Raw genomic sequence first — 23,586 nt, 5'->3', positions numbered from 1 at the left:
CCATAGCTGATCTTATATTTATTCCTTTATTTATGTTATGGTCAACAGGTAAAATATTCACCCCCACAGTATACTTATTCTAGACAAATTAACAAAAAATACTCTTGAAATTGCACTTATTTCTAAAACGGGAAACATTGAAGTCAAATACATTGTAGCATCTGTTAAAGATGCGACACATCCTCCGCATGGACTCATTCCATCCGTAGTTGGTTCGGAGTGTACCACATTAGGCATAAATACGTTAGGCATACGGACAATAGACATAATGGACGTTAGGCATAAAGTCATTAGGCATAATGGACGTTAGCGGCTTTCATAGCTAGGCAGATTTCTAGGGTCATTCCAGCGAAAATGCCTTAAAGCATACCGGATGAACTTACATTGAATAGCTTCAATACGCATGGTTTCGTTTTGGTAGTATGAAGACCACACTATCGTCGAATACTCCAAAATAGGTCACACCAACGAACAGTATAATGCTTTTAGGCAGTATACCTACATCCAGGCATGGAAAATCATTTGCATTCATTTCACACATTCATTTACATTCATTTGCCTCTAACTTTTTTCATCAACAGCATTCCGCAAAATGATGTATAGAGCTTTTGTAGATTTTGTTTTAGCTACAAGTTATGTTCATAACTCAAATCTGTATCTCTTATGCATCACGAACTAGAGCGGGCAGAACTTGTTACTGTTTTTCAGTGAATGTAAAATACATTCACTGAAAAACAGTAGTGGTTTCTGTTCGCTCTGCTTCGTCATCCATATGAGATACGGATTTAACTTGTTAACAAGAGTTGTAGCTTATAACAAAACCTACAAAAGTTCTATACATCATTTTGCGGAATGCTGTTAAAGAAAAAAGTTAGAGGCAAATGAATGTAAATGAATGTACGAAATGAATGCAAATGATTTTCCATGCCTGCCTACATCTTTGAATTTTTTGGCGAAGTCGAGTTGTGAGGAAGCTTTGGATAATACGTATGCCACATGATCCTTGAAGCTGAGTTTGGAGTCGATCAGTATTCCCAGATCCTTGATAGTCGATTCACGTTTCTAAGTTATGCCCGTCAGGGTGCAGCCATGGTGAAGAAGCGAACGCTTGCGGCCACAGGAGCATTTCGAGACATTCAGTGACATACGATTAATACGACACCCCTCAGCGAAGACTTCCAATTGTTGCTGTAAGAAAATGGCATCACTAGGTTCTTTTATCACGAAGTAGAGTTTCAAGTCATCCGCATACGATAGTTTAAGGCATTTCAGGATGGTATTGACGTCATTCATGTACAACAGAAACTGAAATGGCAAAAGATGGCTACCTTGGGGAACGCCGGATGTCACGGTGAAGGATGAAGAAACATAGTCTCCAATCTTGACAGACTTGTTTCGACCAGTCAGGTACGAGTAGAGCCAAGTAAGCAGGCCATCGTGAACACCTATCCTGTCGTATTTAGCCAACGCAATGTCGTGGTTCATTTTGTCAAATGCTGCGGAGAGGTCTGTGTAGATGGCATCTACTTGATGGCCACGTTCTACTTCATGAATGATGAACGAAGTGAACGTAACTAAATTTGTCGTCGTGAAACGCTTAGGCATGAAGCCATGCCGATCCGTCGAGATACAGTGTGCAAAACTTTGAACCAATTTTTCGTGCATAATCAACTCAAAAAGTTTGAAGGTAGCACTTAACGAAGCTATTCCACGGTAGTTTGAAACAGTCCTTTTGCAGCCTTTCTTGTGGATTGGGAACACGAAAGACTCTTTCCAGCAAGCTGGGAAAACCCCAGTCAGGCAATGTTTGAGGACTAACGACGGTACGCCATCTGGACCGGAACCCGTTTAAGTTTTTAGCTGCTTCCCGGATGAAATAACTATTTCGCTGGTGATAGAAAATGGATGGCTGGAGAAGGTTGCAGGAGAGACGTTACTAGACGCAGCAATTACATCCTGAGTGCTGAGTCGTTCGTCGAACACTGCTGAATTGTTTACGAAACATGTCGGCAATACCCACGATAGAGTACAGTAGAGTTCGTCATACTTGAGGGTAGTCCGCTTTCCTTTCTTTGGGCATTCACATGGCGCCAAAAGTTCTTAGGATTTGATTTCAGACGACGCTGAAGCTGGTCTTGCTGTGCATGGTACAGTTGGTTGTGGAGTCGCTTGTAATTCGTGTTCGCTTTAGAATAACATGCTTTCGTGGAATCGGTTTGTTGTTTGCTGTGCTGACGAAGAGTAGATCTATTATTTTTTTCAATCGCTTAAGCTCTGAATTCGACCAGGCAGGTTTAACAGGTTCGCGACTGAGTCGTTTAGGTACGAATTGATCGATTGCGTACAAAATAATGTTGGATGTCGTCGATGCCGCGAGGTTAGAATCACAGTTACGCACTGTCGACATTTGAGAGAAAATCATTCATTTCGCTGAAGTTGGGGATCTCGATCGATTGTCTCGTATGCGGATTTGAAATCGATGAGCAAATGATGTGTGGGCACGTTGTAAAGCCCGATTCAAAGTAAATTTGGACGCATTCAAGTGATCATAACTCAAGAATTAAACAACAAAAGGGTATTTATTCAGCATTCAAACGATATATAACAAGTTATCACATTTCACCGTTTCGAACGAACTGTCGCACTTTACTTGTGATCGATGCCACAGTCATCTGATCTGCACAGTCACTGGTAACACTGTACCGGCGAATTTATTCCACTTTAAACGCATTTGTCACTTCTTTACTGCATCCTCGAAGTTTTCGCTTGGCAATTTCCCAATATTTTTCAATCGGTCTGAACTCAGGGCAATTCGGAGCATTAATCTCTTTGGCGACGAAATTAACATTGTTTGCAGCGTACCATTCTAGTACCTCCTTAGAGTAGTGTCAGCTGGCTAGATCCGGCCAGAACATAACGTTGGTCTTGTGTTGCCGAATGAAGGATAAAATCCGCTTTTTCAAACACTCTTTAATGTAAACCTTCGATGTGATGAAAACCTTGGTTTTAAGGCCACAACTGCAGATTCCTTGCCAAATCATTAGTTTCCGAGCAAACTTATCAGCAAAAACAAATTTATACCTGGAAGGGACATCCCCACGACCAGTTGCCAGGTAAAATTTTCGTCCGAGGATTTGTTTATAATCAATTTTGACATATTTTTCGTCATCCATTAAAATACAGCCATCAAATTTCGTCTAAACTCGTTCGTATAGTAATCGTGCTCGCTTTTTGGCCACTAAATGTTGTTTCAGGGAGCGATTCGGATGTTTACTGGCACAAAAATACTTATATCCTTCTCTTGAAAGGATGTTACGCACGGTGGAAAAGTTGGAATCATATTTGTTTTTTGCCAAATCACGTATGGAGACACCTGGGTTGCTTTTCACGTACCTCAACACATTTCTCCTCAGCTCTTTGTCCCTAGTGCCACTTTTATGATAGATGCGCTGTGCTCTATCCACACTCAGAGTATCCTTGTAACGTTTGATTTCAAGACTCACCGTTGACTTTGGGAATTTTAACACTTTTGCTATTTTTGAAGCAGACCACGAAGGTTTCTCTAGATGATTGTGCACAATTAATTTTATTTTCTCAAGTTCCATGATCCGTAATTTTGGGATGCGTCAATCAATCGAGAAAAACTTTTCACCAATGTCTTCGTCAATGAAACATCAACAAATGCCAGTCAAACGTTTTTTGTTCCAACCACCAGGAGCGTGGTGGTGTATTAAACCGTGCGTCCAGATTTACTTTGAATGGAGCTTTATTCGTGGCATTTCTACAGAATCGCGAAAATTTGGTCTGTGATAGCGTGGACACCCATGAATCCCGCCTGGTATTGCCCAACGAACTCTCTAGGAAATGGTTACAGGCGGAATTTGGGAGAGTACCTTGTAGGCAGCGCTCAGCAGTGTGATCGCGCGGTAGTTGCAGCAATCCAACTTGTCGCCCTTTTTGTAGATTGGGTATACGACACCTTCCATCCACTCCTCCGGTAATATCTCATCCTCCCAAATCTTGGCAATTACCCAATGCAGTGCTCTAGCCAGTGCTTCACAACCGTATTTTAATAGATCACTTGGTAGTTGATCTACACCAGTTGCTTTGTTGTTCTTCAGCCGACCAATCTCCTCCTCAACTTCTTGAAGATCAGGGACCGGTAGCCTGTCGTCTTCTGCGCGTGCTTCAAGGTCTGCCTCTTTCGTTTTCTGCTGCATCACCGTTTAGGTGTTCGTCATAGTACTGCTCTCAATCACCTCACAACACCTTAAAATGTAAATGGATCTTAAAATTTATTTGAAAAATTATTTAGTGAAAAATGATATACGATGACTCGTTCATTTTTTAAAATTTAGTGCAGAAAAGAAGTTAGCTGCAACGAATGGTCAGCGCAGTGCAACTAGGACGGTCGCGACATGAAAAATACTTATAAAGTACAACTTATAATTACAGAAAGGTATGCCGTCACACACGCTTATAGTATAAGTACCCAAAATCACAATGTTACATGTTCATGATGAGTTAACTTTGATGGACTATCCTTATATTTCGTCAATACATTTTCTTATTTTAAAAATGTTATTCTAGTAGTTGGATACACTTTCTATCATATTTTCCATTGTTTGATTCATTATAGTCAGAGAAGGATTAGAATTTTCCATTTAATTCCATTGCCTTAATTGCTAATCCTTGACAGTTACGCGTGTTCCGGTCTGGTCTAGGATTTTTATTGGGTTTAAAAACATCGAGACACATACGATTGAATTTTTCGCTTGATTTGTTTTAGTCAGTCTTGTCCAGGGAGGCAGCTCCTACACCTGGACCCTACCTATTGACTCATCAATTCATGAACCGGGAACCAACGGATTTACTTCCCTTCCGAAGGAAAGCATGAGAGAGAGATTTCATGCCTCATCAAATCCCGGCGGCGCCTACTGGGATGAGAGAAAAGCAGTCACGCTTACCACTACACCACCGGCACCACTATACGACTGTGTTGCCACACAATATATACTAATGCAAAAATGGTACAGGCAGAGATCTATAATATCTGTGGAAGTGCTTCAAAAAATCTAAGTTGAGAGTGAGGACGGAATAAGTCAATGAAGAAGATGAAGGTATTACCCAGAAGCTATTATTTTAGAACGCTCGGAATATTCCATAATTATCAACAGAAGTCTCGTGGCAGATCTCAATTTTAATTCATGTTTGAATAATTATATAAACACACCAATAAATCAAATGCCACTCTGTACAGAGCACATACAGTGTGTGAAATTCCTATAAGCGCATGGATGTTTTCAAAATAATGTCATGACTGCGGCATAAGAATTCAACAAGTGTCTCTCGAGCCATAACAGCAATTTATAAAATAACGAACATTATTGATGGCTCGAGTGACACTTGCCTTTGATAAAAAAAAACACGTCTACTGAGGATTCATATTTCTAAAAATATCATCTAACAATGAAACAGTCATCGGTTGTCATTGAAAAGCAATGCAACTATGTTCTGTCAATCTAATTTAAACTTTTATTGGCTCTGGTTTACTTGTGAATTTTAGCTATAACGGCTTCTTTCCTGATTTGTATCTCTCAATATATGGAATCTACACGAAAACTTTGTTTGAACGATATTTTTATAACAGTTATAAGAAATATTATGCCATAGACTACACATTTTTTATATCATATGGGTGGAAAATTCGTAGAACAAATACTTTAAAATTCTTCACTTTTTAAGATATCTTCGAGAATGAAACTAAGTCAAACTTCAATAAAATCACTTTGAATAGTCAACCTTTGGTCACAAAATTGGTAAATAACACATTAAGCTTTGCTATGAAAGTTGTTGAAGCATCTCTAAATCAGTACGATTTCGCTGAAAAAAAATATTTATATATATACAGCCATTCCATTGCAAAACGATATAGTGGTTCTCATAATTTCCTAACAATTGGCAGTTTTGTTCTTTATCGAAAAATATTAGACCCGTATTTTTTATTATCTCATTAGGGTGACCATTTTCTTGTTAGGGTGGTCCAAAAAAAAATCGATTTTTTCTATTTTTTTCCAAAAATGGCATTTTATAAAAAATCATAACTTTTGAACCATTGAACCGAATGAACATTCGAGCCTGACGTTACAAATTTTTCAGAATACTATAATGTGACGTCATGCTCGTTTGACTCATGGCTACCAATGTAAATACATTTTTTTAAAACAATATTCACCTTGGCAGTTGACAGCAGGAACTCCGGATGGTCCAGCGGTGGGCTCTTCGAGAGCGGGTTTATACAGTTTGAGGTAGCAATTTCTGCATATGAAGGAACTTCCATCTAATTTTACTTATTTCTTCACCGCATAAACTTGAAGAGCTCTTTAAAGCATTTGAAACCTACAAACAACAACAAGAACACTTAAAATTCATCGTTTATAAAACACTGGCTGTACAGAATATCTTTGGATTAACAGAGCTTTTGTTTCCTTACTGATTATTTCACTTGTATGTTCATCCTTAAATATACCACCATGCATTGTACCTATGAACGAACACCTTACCTACCAAGTTTTCCGTATGATTTTAGCATGTGCTCTGTCTAGGTAGCTATTTACTTGCTGAAGTATTCACTTCTAGGGGCAAGACGGCTGTACTCAGAGTTAATATTTTCATAGTGAGCAAATTTGAGTAACTGAGTAAGTGATCAAAGTAGTCTCACATTTTTTTTTCCTTTGGTTTGTTTTTTCCGTCGATCTTGTTTTCCGTGCTGAGCACCAATGCTACTGACGTGCCAGGAAGGCAGCTCCCACACCTGGACCCTACCTATCGACCCATCAACTCATGAACCGGGGACCAACGGCTTTACTTCCCATCCGAAGGAAGGCGTGATCAGAGATGTTATGCCTCAGAACATCCCGGCGGCGCCGACTGGGATTGAACCCAGGCCTGCAGGGGTGAGAGGTAATCATGCTTACCACTACACCACCGGCGCCGTTAGTCTCACATTCGTCAACAAATTAAAATTTAAATCAGCATAAACATACATTATCTATCAGAGTGTCAGGGTAATCCTATCCGTATTTTATTTTTTGTATTCTTGCATCAAATACTCATTAATCCGTGTGTTCTTCTTTTCAGTATGAATTACTCTTATATGCGTGGTCTCTACTATCGTGGGCAATAAAGTTGACAAATCAGGAAAAGATATTTCCGATATGATCCCGAGAAATGAACCCGTTAGTTGGCGTGCTTTATTACGAATTTCCAAGGGTGTGTTCTTTCGATGGTTAATTTAGCATTCTATTACCAGTTTTGGCATTGACTCTTATAATGATCATGCATTGGAAAGTGTTGATTAGACCTATTTTTAGTTTTAAGCCTGTTCAAGATTTGACCAATCAAGCAAAATCGGTGAAGATTAAGAATCTTAACCGCTTCAAATGTATGATTTAATTTCAGCATCTTATATAAATAAGTTAATATGAGTTGGGAATTCTAGTTTGAATTGTTCTGATAGAGCAGTATTTTTTTAAATTTGACTAGTCAATGATCTTTCCAATAATCTCGGTTTAAACTTTGTGAAAACTGTAACTCCTCAATGATTATTTACTAGCAAGTGAAACGCGATGCAAAGGAAGTGAAAAACTAACATCAAAAACTTCAGTTTTCATTCATGAGCAATACAGTCCTGGAATCATAAAGCCGTAGTCTTTGAAACCTCTGCCAAAATGTGCATCATCAATACGTTAAATTATGTCAACTCCATATTCACTTGAAAATCCCATTATTATCATCGTAAAACAATGATAAGCATACACAGATTTTACAGGCTGCAACATGGATTTTGTGGATGGCAATCCGGTATGTAATGTTGTTAAATCAGTGCCAACATTTCAAAGGGGCGTAATTGCATTTGTAAACAATGGCTTTAGCCATCGATTTATCGCGAATAGAAGCTCACTCATGAAAAATAATTACACCAGCAGGTAGAGGAATGTTTCCTCTACCAGCTAGCATTGTTATTTTGGAGAGGTAAGATTTCATTCGCGAGAAATTGACGGCTAAAGTCATTGTTTACAAAAGCAATTACGCCCCTTTGAAATGTTGGCACTGAAATGATGAACGTATATTTTCCTCGTCAAACGTCTTTTCTTGACAATCGTGGAATGCAGTCAAAACTAACAGGTTGCTATGTCACCTGCAATGAATATTGAGCAACTCGAGTTACCCAAAGTGACTCAAAATTTACTCCAATATTACTCATTATCAAAAGCTGTCTCACCCCTAGATTCACTTTCAATAAACAAGCCTATGAAAGTATGAAAGTATACCCATATATATATACATTCTCGGCATCATCTTAATGAAATAAAAAAAATTGAGTATGAAGGTCATTTAGGACTTTATATTTTCAAAAATTATTCCGAGTTGGTTTTGATGAAATCTCGAACTTTTCTTCAAATACCACTGATCATATTTTGGACACTCTGTTGCGGCTAACCTGAGCGGCCGTATTGTTTCACCATCTCTTCATCTCTGTCGCATCTCGAGTCACTTTACCACTCTTCTTCCACTTCTGTTTGACAATTGCCCAATATTTCTCAAATGGACGGAATTGAGGGCAGATCCCAAGTAACAATTTTGGTTTTATGAGGGTTCTGTAGACCATGATTTGGACTTGTAGAATGCTATAAAACCTCTATAAAGCTTGCAATGTTACTTGGGATCGCTGGATTGATGTCCTTTTCGAAGAAATCTACCCCGTTGTCTCGATACCACTGTAGAACTTCTCCGCTGTAGTGGGATCTTGTCAATTCAGGCCAAAACTTTACAGGTCCATTGTGAGCCTTAATGTACGGAAGAATACGTTTTTTTCAGGCACTCCTTCTTATACATTATGGAACCCATAGTCTTGATTGTCACGAAAACCTGTGTTTTCTGTCCGCAGCTGACATATCGCAATACCTTGCCAGATCAGAAGATGTCATGCAAATTTATCGGCAAAAACGAATTTAAACTTGCTAGGGACATCAACTCGACCAGTGGTTTTATAGAACTTTTGTCCGGGAAGCTGTCCATAATCCATATTCACGTACGTTTCGGCGTCCATGACGATGCATCCTTCGTACTTTGTAAGAACCTCATTGTACAACTTCCTGGCACGTCTTTTAGCCACTAGATTCTGCTTCAGTGCCCTGTTTGGTTGCCCACTGGGCCGGAAATATCGAAATCCTTTGGCTGGCATTGCATTTCCTGGCGATATCCTAATCCGAAAGCCCTGAGTTTGCCCTAATCGTTTTCACACCTTCAAATACAGCTTCCGATCCTTATGTCGTTTTCGTTTTTGCGGTGTAGCACTGGTGTAGTGTAAGCAGGAATAAGCGCGAGTCTTTGACAGCTCAACATCATTTGTTTGTAAACAAAGGTGCATCCTATATCTACACCCTAAAATATTTCGGTGTACGGCAGTGTAGCACCGGTGTAGCTACACCGCAAAAACGAAAACGACATTAGTTCCACTATGACGCTTGCTATGATCCTGCCGATAGTATGCCGCTCACGAAAACGTTTGAAAACACTGCACACGGTCGATTCAGCCAATTTCAACGACTTCGCGATTTTTGAACTTGACCACGTCGGATTTTTCAAATGGATGTTCAAAATTAAATTTTGGTTCGCGGCTTCCATCAAATATAACTTCTTTTAAATAAAATTAATCGTGACGAACTTTTCAGCACTGAAAGAGGGAACATTTCAATACAAACTGCTGTCATTCAATTCCAGATCTGACCGCTAGGATCACTGCATGGTAACCGCAAAATACCCAATAATGACTACAAAGAAAGCATTTTCGAGGGAAATTGGGATTACCCATTAAATGAGTAAAATTCTACCCATTTATGAGTAATTACAACTACAAAAACAGGTAGTAAGCATTCATTTTTGAATAACAAATACTCATAAATGGGTAATATTTTTACTCATTGAATGGGTAGTCCCAGTCTCCCTCGAAAATGCTTACTTTGTAGTCATTATTGATTATTTTGCGGTTACCGTGTGAAGTAAAATAAACAAGTACGTCCAGATATTAAATGACTCAATTTTATTTTCCTTTGATTTGTTTTCCGTAGATTTTGTTTTCCGTGCTGAGCACCAATGCTACCGACGCCAGGGAGGCAGCTCCCACACCTGGACCCTATCTATCGACCCATCAACTCATGAACCGGGGACCAACGGCTTTACTTCCCGTGATCAGAGATGTTATGCCTCAGAACATCCCGGCGGCGCCGACTGGGAGTGAACTCAGGCCTGCTGGGGTGAGAGGTAATCACGCTTACCACTACACCACCGGCGCCGCTATTAAATGACTCAAGCTTTATAAGAATTTTCATCCAAAATAGGTGTTTCAATTATTTTATATAAAAATTGAGGCATAATATAATACCGTGCACTAAATATAACTAATTGGTCAAGCGTCTACTACAATCAATGCATATGCTTTGGGTTTGACATTTGAATGGAACATAGGATCGAAAAATGGCCAATACCCATCCGTAAAATCTAAGATTCTATTCGCATGAAAAGTATGCAGAATTTTCAAAGTTTTGAAACATGAATAGATTCTGTTATGTGGTTGCCAGATGTTTTTTTTTTAATATTTTTATAATTTTTATGCTAGCTTGATTTTCGAACAAAGTTTGTTCCTCCAAGTGCATTACATCTAGAATGCAATCATCTCGTGGAGGGCATTCTGGGCAAACTAGCTTGTACGTTGCAGTCCACTACAATAACTGCCATTACATTTGTTGTAAGAATCATATGCAGAGTATGTAAAACATACAACCTTACATTGGATGTAAGACTAAATTTGTGTCGCGTGTTCATGCGCTTATAGCAGTTTCTCGTACTGTAGAAGCCGCTGTTGGTCGGTCGTGTCTGAGCCAAAGAGACAGTGCATTAATGAACCGTCGTCAACAGCTCAAAGATAACGCTTTCACCGTGGCTTAGTTTCGCGTAGAAAGTCCCTGCTAATCCGGTTGTATCCGGCATTCTCGTCTAGGGAGATTACTTTTACGACTATTGTTCTTTTCTTCCATAACAAGGCTGCCTACCGGCAGCAACAATGTGTTTGTCAATAAACAGACTGGCTACCTATAGGATGTTTCAATGAAAATCACGCAGACTGCGACTCAACTATGTTATCACAAATACGGCACCCTCATACTGCCGATAACCGACCGTCCTTAGCCAGTAGTCGGCTGCTGCAAGGCGTTATCTCCCGTTGCGAGACATATGTCACAGAAGACACGCGCCCTTTTGTCTTGTCACCCTCATTCCATCTCAGGTTTCTAGAGAATCGTAGTTGTGTATGATAATTTTGTGTTTTCCCGTTGGAAACAATCGCCAGGAGTACCAATCGCAAGAAGATTGTGATTACACATGCAAAAGAGTATAATAGAGCAAGTCGGTACATTTATTGTTGTCTATATAAATAAGAGTCTGCGGAGAGAGCGGTTCGGTAGCCAGTCTCGTCTTGGCAGTTGATTAGTGCCGGATTCAGTGTCTGTGTTCATCCCACAAATTTTAGACCATTCGCTTCACTAGCCGCTGCGGGAACGTTCGAGTGTGTTGATTGTAGGGCACGATCGAGAGGAATAATTAATCGAAGAAAATTCTCGAATCCAAAGTGAAACGATTGATCCGTTGAGCGTTAAGTGCCACCTAAAATATGGGAGGATAGCGCATACCAGGGTGTTTGATTTGTTTCGTCGAGAAGAAAATTCTATTCAAGTTGATTTGCATAAAGACACCGGCCGTGCTGAAGTGCTAAAAGTCATTCAATCTGGAAAAGGTCCAGCGAGGTACGAACGTTATGAGTAAAGCTCCAGGTCTGCCGCTGTATTTGATCCATTCGTATCGGAGGCGCCGCATTAAGTTTTGCGATAGTTCTATTAGTCGCAACAGTAGTGATCAACGGGACAATCAGGACCAACTCTTAGTCGTACGGCTCGAGAGTATCAGGAGCGCAATTTGAGCAGCCCCGAGGCAGAGAAGAAGCATTGTTCCGTAATTTTAAGCAAAAGGTAAGTGAACGAACGGGTGGTGCTAGGTCCAGGGAGAAGGATGATTCGCTTCGGTTGGTTCGCGCTGGAGATGAAAAAGTTATGCTGGTGCTCAGATATTAAAATGGGGCGTTATGGTTGTACTATATCAAGTACTTAGCATCGATATATTCCTCCCTTGTGAATTATATATTGAAAGTGTTGAACAAATCCATCGAATTAATACGCATTCGAGGTCATGCAAATAAGGTGTTTCTCAAGTTCTTAATGTTCCCGGAGCATCGGAAAATTTTAGAATTTTAATAATTCTTGGAGATTTAAGTGTATTAGCAGTTGTTGAAGGGGTTGAAGGAGCTCTGAGGGTTACTGAAATTCTGGAAGTTCATGCAGCTCTGAGAGATCATCTGGTTCTTAATCAAGTAAACGGTGCAAGTACATGAAAGCAATTCGTCCATTTACGAGTGACATCAGGCTTCAGCCGACGAGTGTAGTCTTCCATCAGAGACCGGATGTCGATAGTAAAAACGAACGGCTTGTGATGAGCGTCAACTTCAAGAAGTGCTGGCGGATAATCGACAAGGTCCATGTCGGTAGCAAAAGCCAAGTCAAGGAGCTTACCGTTCACGTTCAGAAGATCGTTAATCTGATTAAATCCAGATAGAATTTCGCAGTAGCCATAACACACATCACGATATCGAGTTAGCAATCATCGAGTTGTGGAGAATTTACCGTTTTGGGAGAAATCCACAGTTTTTGGAGTTGGTTGGAAATGCTAACATGAAGCTATAGTGTGATGATTTATTAGCTAGAGAATGATCTTTTTTTTTTTTTAGAAGAATGTAGGTGGATAGTTCCGTTAGAGTACGGCAGTATGAAAATTGAATAGAAGTTGAAAATGAGCGAAGGGCCATTAAAGCGACAGTTTTCAAGATGACGCACATTTTTGCCTAGCCCGTACGATGTACGCGGGGACTTGAAGTATGTCTCCAAGTCCACAGGCAAAAATGTGCGTCACTCTTGTTGCTCATAAACTGACTGCGGCTGTGGAATAGTTTTTGTTAATAATAAGAGAAAATATCGAAACTTTTCTGCTGTCTGCTGCAAATAACACGAAGACTGAGGCAAATCAGGGAGGTCCGAAGTGAAAATGTTGTACAATATAGGCCTAGAATGCTACCCTAAGGAGCTCCAGCTCTAACAGGTAGTCGATTAAATTTGGAATATTGATAATTTACCAGCAGAGTTCTGTCTGTTAAATGATATTGAACTAATTTTCATTTTAGTAATCAAGCTTTCATGACAAACACTGTCGAATGCTTTTTCTATGTCTAAAAGAGCAACTCCAGTTGAGCAGCCTTCAGATTTGTTTGAACGAATTAAATGGGTATTTCATAAGAGGTGATGACTAGTTAAATGCCAATTTTTGTATTGATGTGGAGCATCATTCCATTCAAAATTGAAACAGCCTAGTCAGTTAAGGAAAAAGTGACCTGGTGAGTAAATAACAATTTCAAAAATGGTTTTCTCTGGGACATCACTTCAGATTGGAAAGAAGCTGTCGTCGTTTTGTGCGAAATAATAAAAGGAAAACATCGACGAGATCTTTTGAAATCTGAAGTGATGTCTCAGAGAAAACCATTTTGGAATAAACTCACTACTTCACTTTCACCCTAAGACACGGGCTTACCAAGCCGTTGGTGGTGAGTTCGATTCCCGGTTCGGTCTAGATTAAACATCTATTGGGTTGGAAATGTTCTAGATTTCTTTGGGCATAGAGTATCATTGTGCTTGCCAATCGGTATACACATTCATGCATTGGTTGGCATAGAAAGCTCATAATTATTAACTGTGGCAATACTTCAAAGAATTTTAAGTTAAGACTAGGTGTATACACTCAATCTAGCTCGATGAAAACCTCCAACAGACGATTATCTCGGTATCTACTTTTGATGATATCTCTGCAAAATATCTGTTTGATAGAGTTGATGCTTTAGCTAGAGAAAGTTCTAAAGATAATAGATTGATAGTTGTGCTAGAATACGGCAGTGTGAACATTGAACATAAATTAAAATTAAGGAAATCGTAAACTTCACGTATGAAGTAACAAAATACTTTGATTAAATCTAATTTGTTAGCTGAATCTCGGCAGTTGTTTTACTGAATGTCAGCAGAATGAATTAATCATTTTGTTCGACAATTTTCCACAGAGATGGCGCTGTTCCGCTGGTAGGAAGTGATAAAAATCCCCATATAGAAATTGAGATAAGTGGGAATAATTCGCTTTCGGTGCATATTCAGGTGAAAAAAAAAGTGAACGACGACCTAAAGAAATTAATCAGGGACTTTGTTGTTCAGTTTTTCCCGGAAATTATTGTTAAACAAGCTACAATTAATTAAAAATGATTTTTCCCCATACAATTTTACCTGCTTTACTACCAGTTCTCAGAGAGCCAAAAATTTAAATTTGAGAGAGAAATTCTCTCTCACGAGCTCAATCTCTCAACATGCCATGTATTTTCTTGACACTCGATTTGTGATTTCCGTTTCACAGATTACAAAATAGAGTACCTGGCACTACAAAACATGTCGGGTACCTCTATATATGCATTTGCTTTAATATTTGAAGTCCCTCCTTTTTTACATATTCTGCGCAAAAGATACTTTATGCCCCGCCCCATACATAAAATTCGGCGGGAAATTCTGTGAGGGGTGAGCTATTTTGTGTGCAGAATGTGTAAAAAAGGAGGGACTTCGAATAATAATCTAAATGCATATATAGAGGTACCAGACATGTTTTGCACTGCAGGGTCCTCTGTGAACAATTATAGGAAAACAGATTGTGTGTAGTTTCCGATAAATGTCACCACAAACAACAGCAGTGACATCTGATGGAACATGAATGCAGAAGCTTGACAAAATGATTAATTGTGTAAGAGAGCCAGAGCCATGATGAAGAAGAATGTTCCGGGTGATCCACATTTCTTGAAGTCCAGCGTTGGAAATGTTCACGATACTTCATGAAGTTCACCAAGGGGAAATTTCGCTCGTCATAGGGTAAGTGAGCCAATTTGTTGCCCTAGTGGCCTATATCTAGATTTCAATTTTGTTCACTTTTAATCAAATTTGTTTCGATATAAAATAAAAACATATATTTTTTATATTAAATAAATCTAGGTTATTTTGACATTGCAAAATAGGTCAACAGTAAGTTAATTGCTGAGATCTCAACTAAAGTAACTTTTGAGTGCCTTTTCTCTGAAAAAGTGACGCTAAATCTCACAAAGCATACGTTATTTTTTGACAGTCATCTGTTAAGTTTATTCCTGAGCTGCACGACGGTGTAAACATTACCAAAATTTGGCAAACAAAACTATGTGTGCAAGGTTTGCTGAAGTTTTGAAAGTCCTTAATAGTCATTAAATAATCTCAGAGTTGTATAGCTTAACAGATTTCTATTATATTTTCTAGAGTTCAGAGGGCAATTTTTGAAGTTTCTGAAATCCGGGAGTTCTGGTACTTCTGTAATGACTTCTGAGTTCAAAAATTCCACTGGTCCTGTAGTTATGGAAGTTATAGGACCTCCCTTAGCTCAGTCGGCAAAGATGCAGCTACAAAGCAAGATCATGCTGGAGGTGGCTGGGCAATTTTGCGAATTGGAAAACGTCTCGACCTCTCTGGGCATAGAATATGACTGTATTGCAACACAATTATACTAATGCAAAAATTGTACAGGAATTGAAAGCTCTCAATCACCAACTTTGGAAATGCATCTAGAACACTAAGCTGAGAGCACCCAATAAGCTAATATGCGATAAACAAAAAGATTAAAATGTGAAGAAGAAGTAGTTATGCAAGTTGTAAAAACAATTTTACTTTCAGCATTTCAGACTTTTTCCCAAGAACTTTAAAGTTTGTTGGAGTTTCAGCATTATGTCTTTTAACTATCAGATGTTCTTAGTAAACCGACAGTTTGACACTTTTTGTAATGGTATTGTGGGAGAAATTCTGGAGATCTAAACGTTGTTGAATGTTGTGAAGATGTCAGAGCATTGGAATTTCTTGTAGGTCTAAGGATTATAGGACATTTTTATAGATCCTGTAGTTCTGGGAGCTGATGTTGCATCGAGGTTGGGGTTCGGGGATAAGTTCATAAGGGTATTGGTGTGTATAGGTCCATTAGAGAAAATGATGCATGAATACTAGTTGGCTACTAACAGTTTTATCGATTGACCACGTTCCAAACAACATACAACTCGTCAGCCTCATCCGTGTTGAACTCCCTAATAGCTCAGCATTATTCAACCATTAAGACAAAAAGGTTCTTTTCAGGACAACCATAAATTATTGTTGTTTAAGAGTTAATTTTCATTGAACGTTCGCTCACCTTGCTGCCAGCCACATATCGCTAATATGCGATAAACAAAAAGATTAAAATGTGAAGAAGAAGTAGTTATGCAAGTTGTAAAAACAATTTTACTTTCAGCATTTCAGACTTTTTCCCAAGAACTTTAAAGTTTGTTGGAGTTTCAGCATTATGTCTTTTAACTATCAGATGTTCTTAGTAAACCGACAGTTTGACACTTTTTGTAATGGTATTGTGGGAGAAATTCTGGAGATCTAAACGTTGTTGAATGTTGTGAAGATGTCAGAGCATTGGAATTTCTTGTAGGTCTAAGGATTATAGGACATTTTTATAGATCCTGTAGTTCTGGGAGCTGATGTTGCATCGAGGTTGGGGTTCGGGGATAAGTTCATAAGGGTATTGGTGTGTATAGGTCCATTAGAGAAAATGATGCATGAATACTAGTTGGCTACTAACAGTTTTATCGATTGACCACGTTCCAAACAACATACAACTCGTCAGCCTCATCCGTGTTGAACTCCCTAATAGCTCAGCATTATTCAACCATTAAGACAAAAAGGTTCTTTTCAGGACAACCATAAATTATTGTTGTTTAAGAGTTAATTTTCATTGAACGTTCGCTCACCTTGCTGCCAGCCACATAAAGCTCTCGAGTATTGAAGTGGAACACAAAAGTTCTCGCAATGACCGAATATCCCATGACCATGTCAAATAACCAGAAACACTTCGTAAGGTTTTCTCCAGGACACTAGAAAAAGCAAAAAGTCCTGAATGTTTAGGATTGATCGCGACTGGAAAATTTTAAACAAGATATTTTCGCTTTTTTTATTATCTATTGAATAAACCAAAAGTTTTGTGCATGGAAATGCGTAGTTTTGACATCAGAAAACAAGGCGTTTCCGTGATGGGAAAAGTGGTTTCCCTAACACAGTCACCGAATATTGCTTCCAAGCACTGAGCATGCCTGACCGTACCTATTTTTATACCTTTTGTTGCAAATTTTAAGCCCCTCCTATTTAGAGAATTATGCCAAAATTTTTTTTTTGCAGAATTCTCTTAATAGAAGAGCCTTAAAATTTGCATCAAAAAGCATAAACGTACGTACCGTCCGGTGTAGGATTGGGCGATCTTGGATCGATCTTTTTCCTCCCGATTTCCAAATTTTTTGGATCGATTCTTTGTTCACGAAAAGATTGAAAACATCGTTTTCTTCTCTCGATCTTTTCGATTTTCAAAAAACAATGTTAAATTTGGTAATTGTAGTTTCATCGAAAAAAAAAAAGATTTTTTCACAACCCACACTGTGAGGTAAATTTAAGGAACATAACGTTAACATCACAGGGCTGGTAGCGAGTCATTTTTTAGTGACTTGGTCACTTTTTTCAAGCTAGTCCCTAGAAGTCACTCTTTCTTGTCATAAGTCACTATTTTTGTTCAGTTCCATTGACTTCTCAACAATTGTAGGAACTTTACAAAAGTTCTGAGTAAAGGAAGGAGATGCTGAGAATTTCAGTAAAGCTTCATAAACAAACTGCGGGAACATACGGGAAGTTAACATCCTGAAAATATGGTTAACTAACTGGAAGCTTTCAGAACCACTTCTGTTAGCTTCCGAAAAACTACAGGAACTTTTAAGAAGTGCCTAGAATTTCAAAGACCTTAATCGGTGCCAATAGTACTTCAGGAGAAAAGAGAACTTGAGGAAAGTTGTGAAAACTTTTGAGAGGTTTTAAGTACCTCATAAAACCTTGATCTAGAGCTATTTGGGGAATTTCAGAGATCTTAAGGGCAGCTCCTGTAACTTTAGTCCAGATTTTTGGTACAGTTTAAAGATCTATAAGAGTGAGTATAGCCAAATTCAGAATAGTTCTATGATGCCTATAAAAAAAAATCAAGAACTTTTAAGATATTTCGAAAATTTCAGGGAAACACGGAGATCTCGAGAGAATTTATGAAAACTTTAAAAAAAAATCCAGGAACTTAACGGAAGTCCAGAAAATTTCAAGGAAGTTCAAAGGTATTTACGAGAATTCCATTTATTTCAGAGCAGAACCTAGATTTTCGATAGAGTTGAGAGCTTCAGGAAAGCTCCGACAACATCAAGACAGATCAGAGAATCAAAGGGCAGTTCAAATAATTTAATGAAAGTTACAGGTACCTTAAAGAAGCTTAGAGCTTCGAGAAACTCAGGAAATTTCCTGAATCTTCAGCAAAGCTCCGAGAGAATTTCTGGAACGCAATAAAAATTATATGAACATCTGGAAAGTGTATGAGTATTTTAAGAATGTTGTATCATGGATATTTCAAGTACTTCAAAAAATTTCGAAAAATAAGCTTAAGTTATAGAAAATATTTAAAATCATAATATAAAAAAATGCTAGAAGTGTTGGCAAGCATCTATCCCAGAAATTCCAGAGATCTTCTAAGAAATTTAGATTGTTTAGGATAGTTTAATTATATTCAGAAAAATTCCATTAATTTAAGGAAATTTGCAGTGATTAACAAGGAGTTCCGTGAAATTATGGAACATTCCGAGCATTCTATGATAGATCCAAAAGCTTCAGAAGCATCAGGGAGTTATGAATATATATCAGAAAATCTGTTGGAACATTCAAGAGAAATTCACGTAAGGATAAAAAAAAAAATCCGCGATGTCCAGATATGTTCAGGAAAAATGAGGGATTAAAGGCAAAGTTCCGTGAGCATTTATTAAGTTTATAAAACTTAAGGAAAATTGTGAAAACTTCAAGGCAATTTAATGAAATTCCGTTAAATTGTGAGTTCTTATAAAAAGTACTGAGTATTTCAGGGCACTCTAGAGAAGTGTAACGAAATTCATAAATCTTTTGGACAGTTTTAATAAAATCATGAATGTCTAGACTATTAATGAAATAATGGATTAGTGTCAATAAATAAAGGCAATTCCACGAAATTAAAAAAAAATGTTGAGAACGTCCGTGAAAATCATAGAACTATTCCGTTTCAGTCCACGAAATCACGGGAGCAAATTTAATCAATTGTTACCGGAGTTAAAGAAGGACTTTCAGAAAAACTTCGAAAACTTCACAGAAGCTCAGAGATCTTCAGAAACATTTCGAAAACTTCATAGTAGTCTATGGAACTTAAGGGAAGATCCGAGAACTTCAAGAACTATCTTGAAGATTGGCAAAATGCGAGAGCATTTCAAGACGCTTAGTAAGCTCCAAAATAGGAGGTATTTCACGGGGAGTTCAGTTCCATTAGTTTCAGAAAATTAGCGGGATATTAAGAAGTTTCCAGATTTTCATAGAATATCAGAGATGTTAAGAAGATTAAGATTATTGATATCATCACATAAGTTCAGGAGTTCGTGGATGCTTAAACATTTTTAGGACAGTTCATTTAAAATCCGGGCAGTACAACAAGCTTCATGCGAACTTCAAAAACTTCGACAACGTAAGGAAGAACAGAGAACCTCAGAGCACTTCCGTTAACATTAAATAAGTTACATAAATTTCAAGAATTTTCGAGAACTTGAGCGAATTGTTGAAACTTCTGATAAGTTTTCGTTGATCGTTAGGAAAATTGACGATTGTTAATGAAGTCCGAAAAAGTTCAGGGAAGTTTAAATATTTGTTGAGAAGCATCAGGCTAGTTTCTCAAACTCAGAATTGCCTTGAAAGCAGAATGCACTTGATGTTTTTCTCATATTTTTTTTAGAACTCCCTTGGAATGAGGTCCTTAGAAATTAAAATTAAATTCCATGAGCCCTTATAACTGGAATTCGACTCCACATTCTTGAAGTTTTATAGCTTTTAGGTCTTACATTTCAAAAACTTGTCCAAATTAAAAATAGCCTTTCAAGTCTCTAAGTTTTATAAATTTATTTGTTACTGAAGATTATACAGTTCACTTTAGATGTATAAAATTCAATGTGTGAAAGAAAATAACGAGAAAAACTAAATGTTTGTGTTTCGAAATGCATTCTTATCATTAAAATATACTTATCCTAAGAAAATTATTAAATTTCGTCAATAATGAATAAATTCCCTGAGACTTTCAGATATTCTCAGGAAAAATTAAATGCTCTGAGAATTTACGGTTTTTCTGGTTTTGCCTGTTATTAGACTAATACCGTGAGTTTTGTGATAAATTTTCTCTTGTATCTTGCCCTTTAAAGCTTCATATCGTACATAAGTGTTTATGAGATACTAATTTAATAAGTCTAAGTCTAAAACATCTATCATTTGTTTGGTGTGCCATCAGAACAACTACTTTTCATCTCTTATGTCACTTTTAATCACTTCTTTCAACTATAAGTCACTATTTGGTCACTTATTTCTCAAACATGATCACTCAAACCACTATTTTTGACAGCATTGGTCGCTACCAACCCTGACATCAGCATCGCTCCCTAGAATGGCGTCACTATTTGTGTTTCAGATATTTATGAAAACAGTAACATTTCAAGGTTTTCGCTACCTCCCTCCTGTGCTCATTGCTCCTTACCGTCACGACAACATTCAATGAATTTTTTTGAGGCACCAACGTAAACAAGCGTATTGTCCAAAAGTGAGGATAACAATAACAAACCAACATTTTTGGCTAGAGCGAAAGTGAGGATAGCAAACTAGCCACTTGCAAATAGGATTACGCAAGTGTGCCATTTATAAACGTCAGAAAGGTCAATTGAAATAAAAACCATAAGATCGATCTACCAAAGATCGATTCTTAGGTACCGATTTAATCATTGGATCGATTCTAGAGCCAAATATAAGATCGATCTTCATATTGTTAATTTAATAGATTTGGTGCGGGCCTTGAACGAGGTTTGGTTTAGATTAATCACAATAATCTCACAGCGGATGACATCAGCTAGAGAATGGTGACGCGATAAAGGGTGATACGGTCAAAATTTGGTCAAGGGAAAACGCGTGTAAATCGGTGAAATCGTTTATTTAAAAAATCAAATTAAATTTCTTTTTCAAGTTCAATTAGTATAAAATTCAGGAAAAATATTCAGTTAGGCTTCCGCTTTTCCAAATCCGAATTGCCGGGCCTTACACTTGACCCCTGCCATCAGATTTTGTACAGCCACCTTGTCCACCTTCTTCGCCGCAGAAAGCTAGTTTGCCTTGAACTGCTGCTCGCCCTTAGCAGTTTTTTTGGTCTTCTTTAGGTTCCGCTTGACAATAGCCCAGTATTTCAATTGGGCGGAGCTCTGGCGTGTTGGGAGGGTTCTTGTCCTTGGGAACCACCTGCACGTTGTTGGCGGCGTACCACTCCATGGCCTTTTTACCGTAATGGCAAGATGCCAAATCCGGCCAAAACAGTACGGAACAACCGTGTTTCTTCAGGAAAGGCAGCAGACGTTTATTCAAACACTCTTTCACGTAAATTTCTTGGTTGACAGTCCCGGAAGCTATGAAAATGCTGCTTTTCAAGCCACAGGTACAGATGGCTTGCCAAACCAGATATTTCTTTGCGAACTTTGACAGTTTCATGTGCTTGAAAACATCTGCTACCTTTCCCCTTCCTTTTGCCGTATAAAACTCCTGTCCCGGAAGCTGCTTGTAGTCGGCTTTGACGTAGGTTTCGTCGTCCATTACCACGCAGTCAAACTTCGTCAGCATCGTCGTGTACAGCCTCCGGGATCGCGCTTTGGCCGTCGTATTTTGTTTATCATCGCGATTTGGAGTCACTACCTTCTTGTAAGTCGATAGTCCGGCTCGTTTTTTGGCTCGATGCACGGTTGTAGACGATACACCCAGCTTATTTGCGGCATCTCGGAGAGAGAGGTTAGGGTTTCGCTTGAAACTACCGGCAACTCTCTTTGTCGTCTCAGCGGCTTCCGGTTTTCGATTTCCCCCCGATCCAGACTTCCTGGCTGTCGACAAACGTTCCACAAACACTTTAATTACATTTGTAACGGTTGATTTGGCAACTTTTAGCGATTTTGCCAACGTTGCGTGCGAGTAGCTCGGATTTTCGCGATGCGCGAGCAAAATTTTGATACGCTGCTCTTCTTGCTTGGACGGCATTTTGACAACTGAAGAGTGAATTCTAAAATCAAAATAGGAGCAACATTCTACACACACACACCTTCAAAATGAGGGGTGTTCAGGTTTTTTAAATGCAAAATTGAAAGAAATACGTCAAGTTGATATTGACCAAATTTTGACCGTATCACCCTTTAGGTAACAATACAGCATTTCTCCAGCAGGCACTTCATGGCTTTTTGGAGGAACCAAGCACTTCAGAGCGAATCCAAAAAGGCGATTTCTTTGATTGAAATAGGAGGAATCGACCTCTAGTGTATGCACTTGGATGCCCCACTTCTATCGAATGAGGTCCACTTTAAATCCCCTGAGTGATGCACCTACTGATGAATGGGGATGAATCCCGGAAAACATTTGTTTTCCCAGTTCAGTGATCATCAATTCAATGCATACCAAGTAGATGCAAAGTAGCAATAATTCCGCCAGTTGGATTAGTGTGCTCGATGCAGGAAAATATCACAACAACAACTCTCGTACCGATTAGGGTCTGTCCACATTCCACGTGAACAGTTTTTGAGAGGTTTAAGACCTCATATGTGAGCAGTCATCCATGTTTTTTTTTGTAAATTTGTATGGACCGTTGACTGCACTCATGTCTTCCGTGTTGTGATAATGCAACCGATGACACAGTTCTGAACTCAAGTGGGAGTGGATCAATAAAGTCGCACAAACAAGTGGCTTACCTGCTTCCGATGTGACACACAAGTCAGCTGAGTTTGAACGAGTGCTCTTGATATATAACTTTGAAAATACATACTGGTCGCAGCTAGCCCTTTCTGGATAACCAACAACATTTCGGTTCGAAGCTAGTAGTGTTTAGATCTAATTTTGGGCCTACTAAGCACAACTTGCGCCTCTCTTTTTTCGAACGGATTTTTACACAAACTGGAATGTTGCTACTTCAGATGACTTCTAAATTTATTAACCTTTCCAAATAGGGGAAGTGTACCAGTCATGTCACTAGAGGTTTTCTCAATGGTCATACGGCCTAAAGCCTTCAACTATTCAAAAAAATAAAAATAAAATCCACAGAAAGTTAGTTTCAACGCTGTCTTGTATGCGCTGAAAAATATAGAAAAACTTATTTTGAACATGACTCATTAGGGGAGCAATAGTGCAA

The 23,586-nt window shown here is 38.5% G+C and overlaps 1 protein-coding gene across 1 annotated transcript in view; it reads left to right on the top strand.

The window, feature by feature from the left end:
• The first annotated feature begins 11,613 nt into the window (after positions 1 to 11,613).
• LOC135697724 (proton-associated sugar transporter A-like) overlaps positions 11,614 to 23,586 on the top strand; it is a 46,274-nt gene continuing 34,301 nt past the window's right edge. Inside the window, exon 1 of the mRNA XM_065217520.1 lies at positions 11,614 to 12,086. The gene's annotated coding sequence lies outside the window, so the exon portion shown is untranslated. The remainder of the gene's footprint in view (positions 12,087 to 23,586) is intronic.

Source organism: Ochlerotatus camptorhynchus, unplaced genomic scaffold, assembly GCF_037179485.1.
Source record: "Ochlerotatus camptorhynchus isolate MF236.1 unplaced genomic scaffold, CSIRO-AGI_Acam_v1.1 ptg000077l, whole genome shotgun sequence".
NCBI lineage: Eukaryota > Metazoa > Arthropoda > Insecta > Diptera > Culicidae > Ochlerotatus > Ochlerotatus camptorhynchus.
The sequence above is the reverse complement of the archived record's forward strand: the minus strand, read 5'-3'. Positions and strand labels throughout refer to the sequence as shown.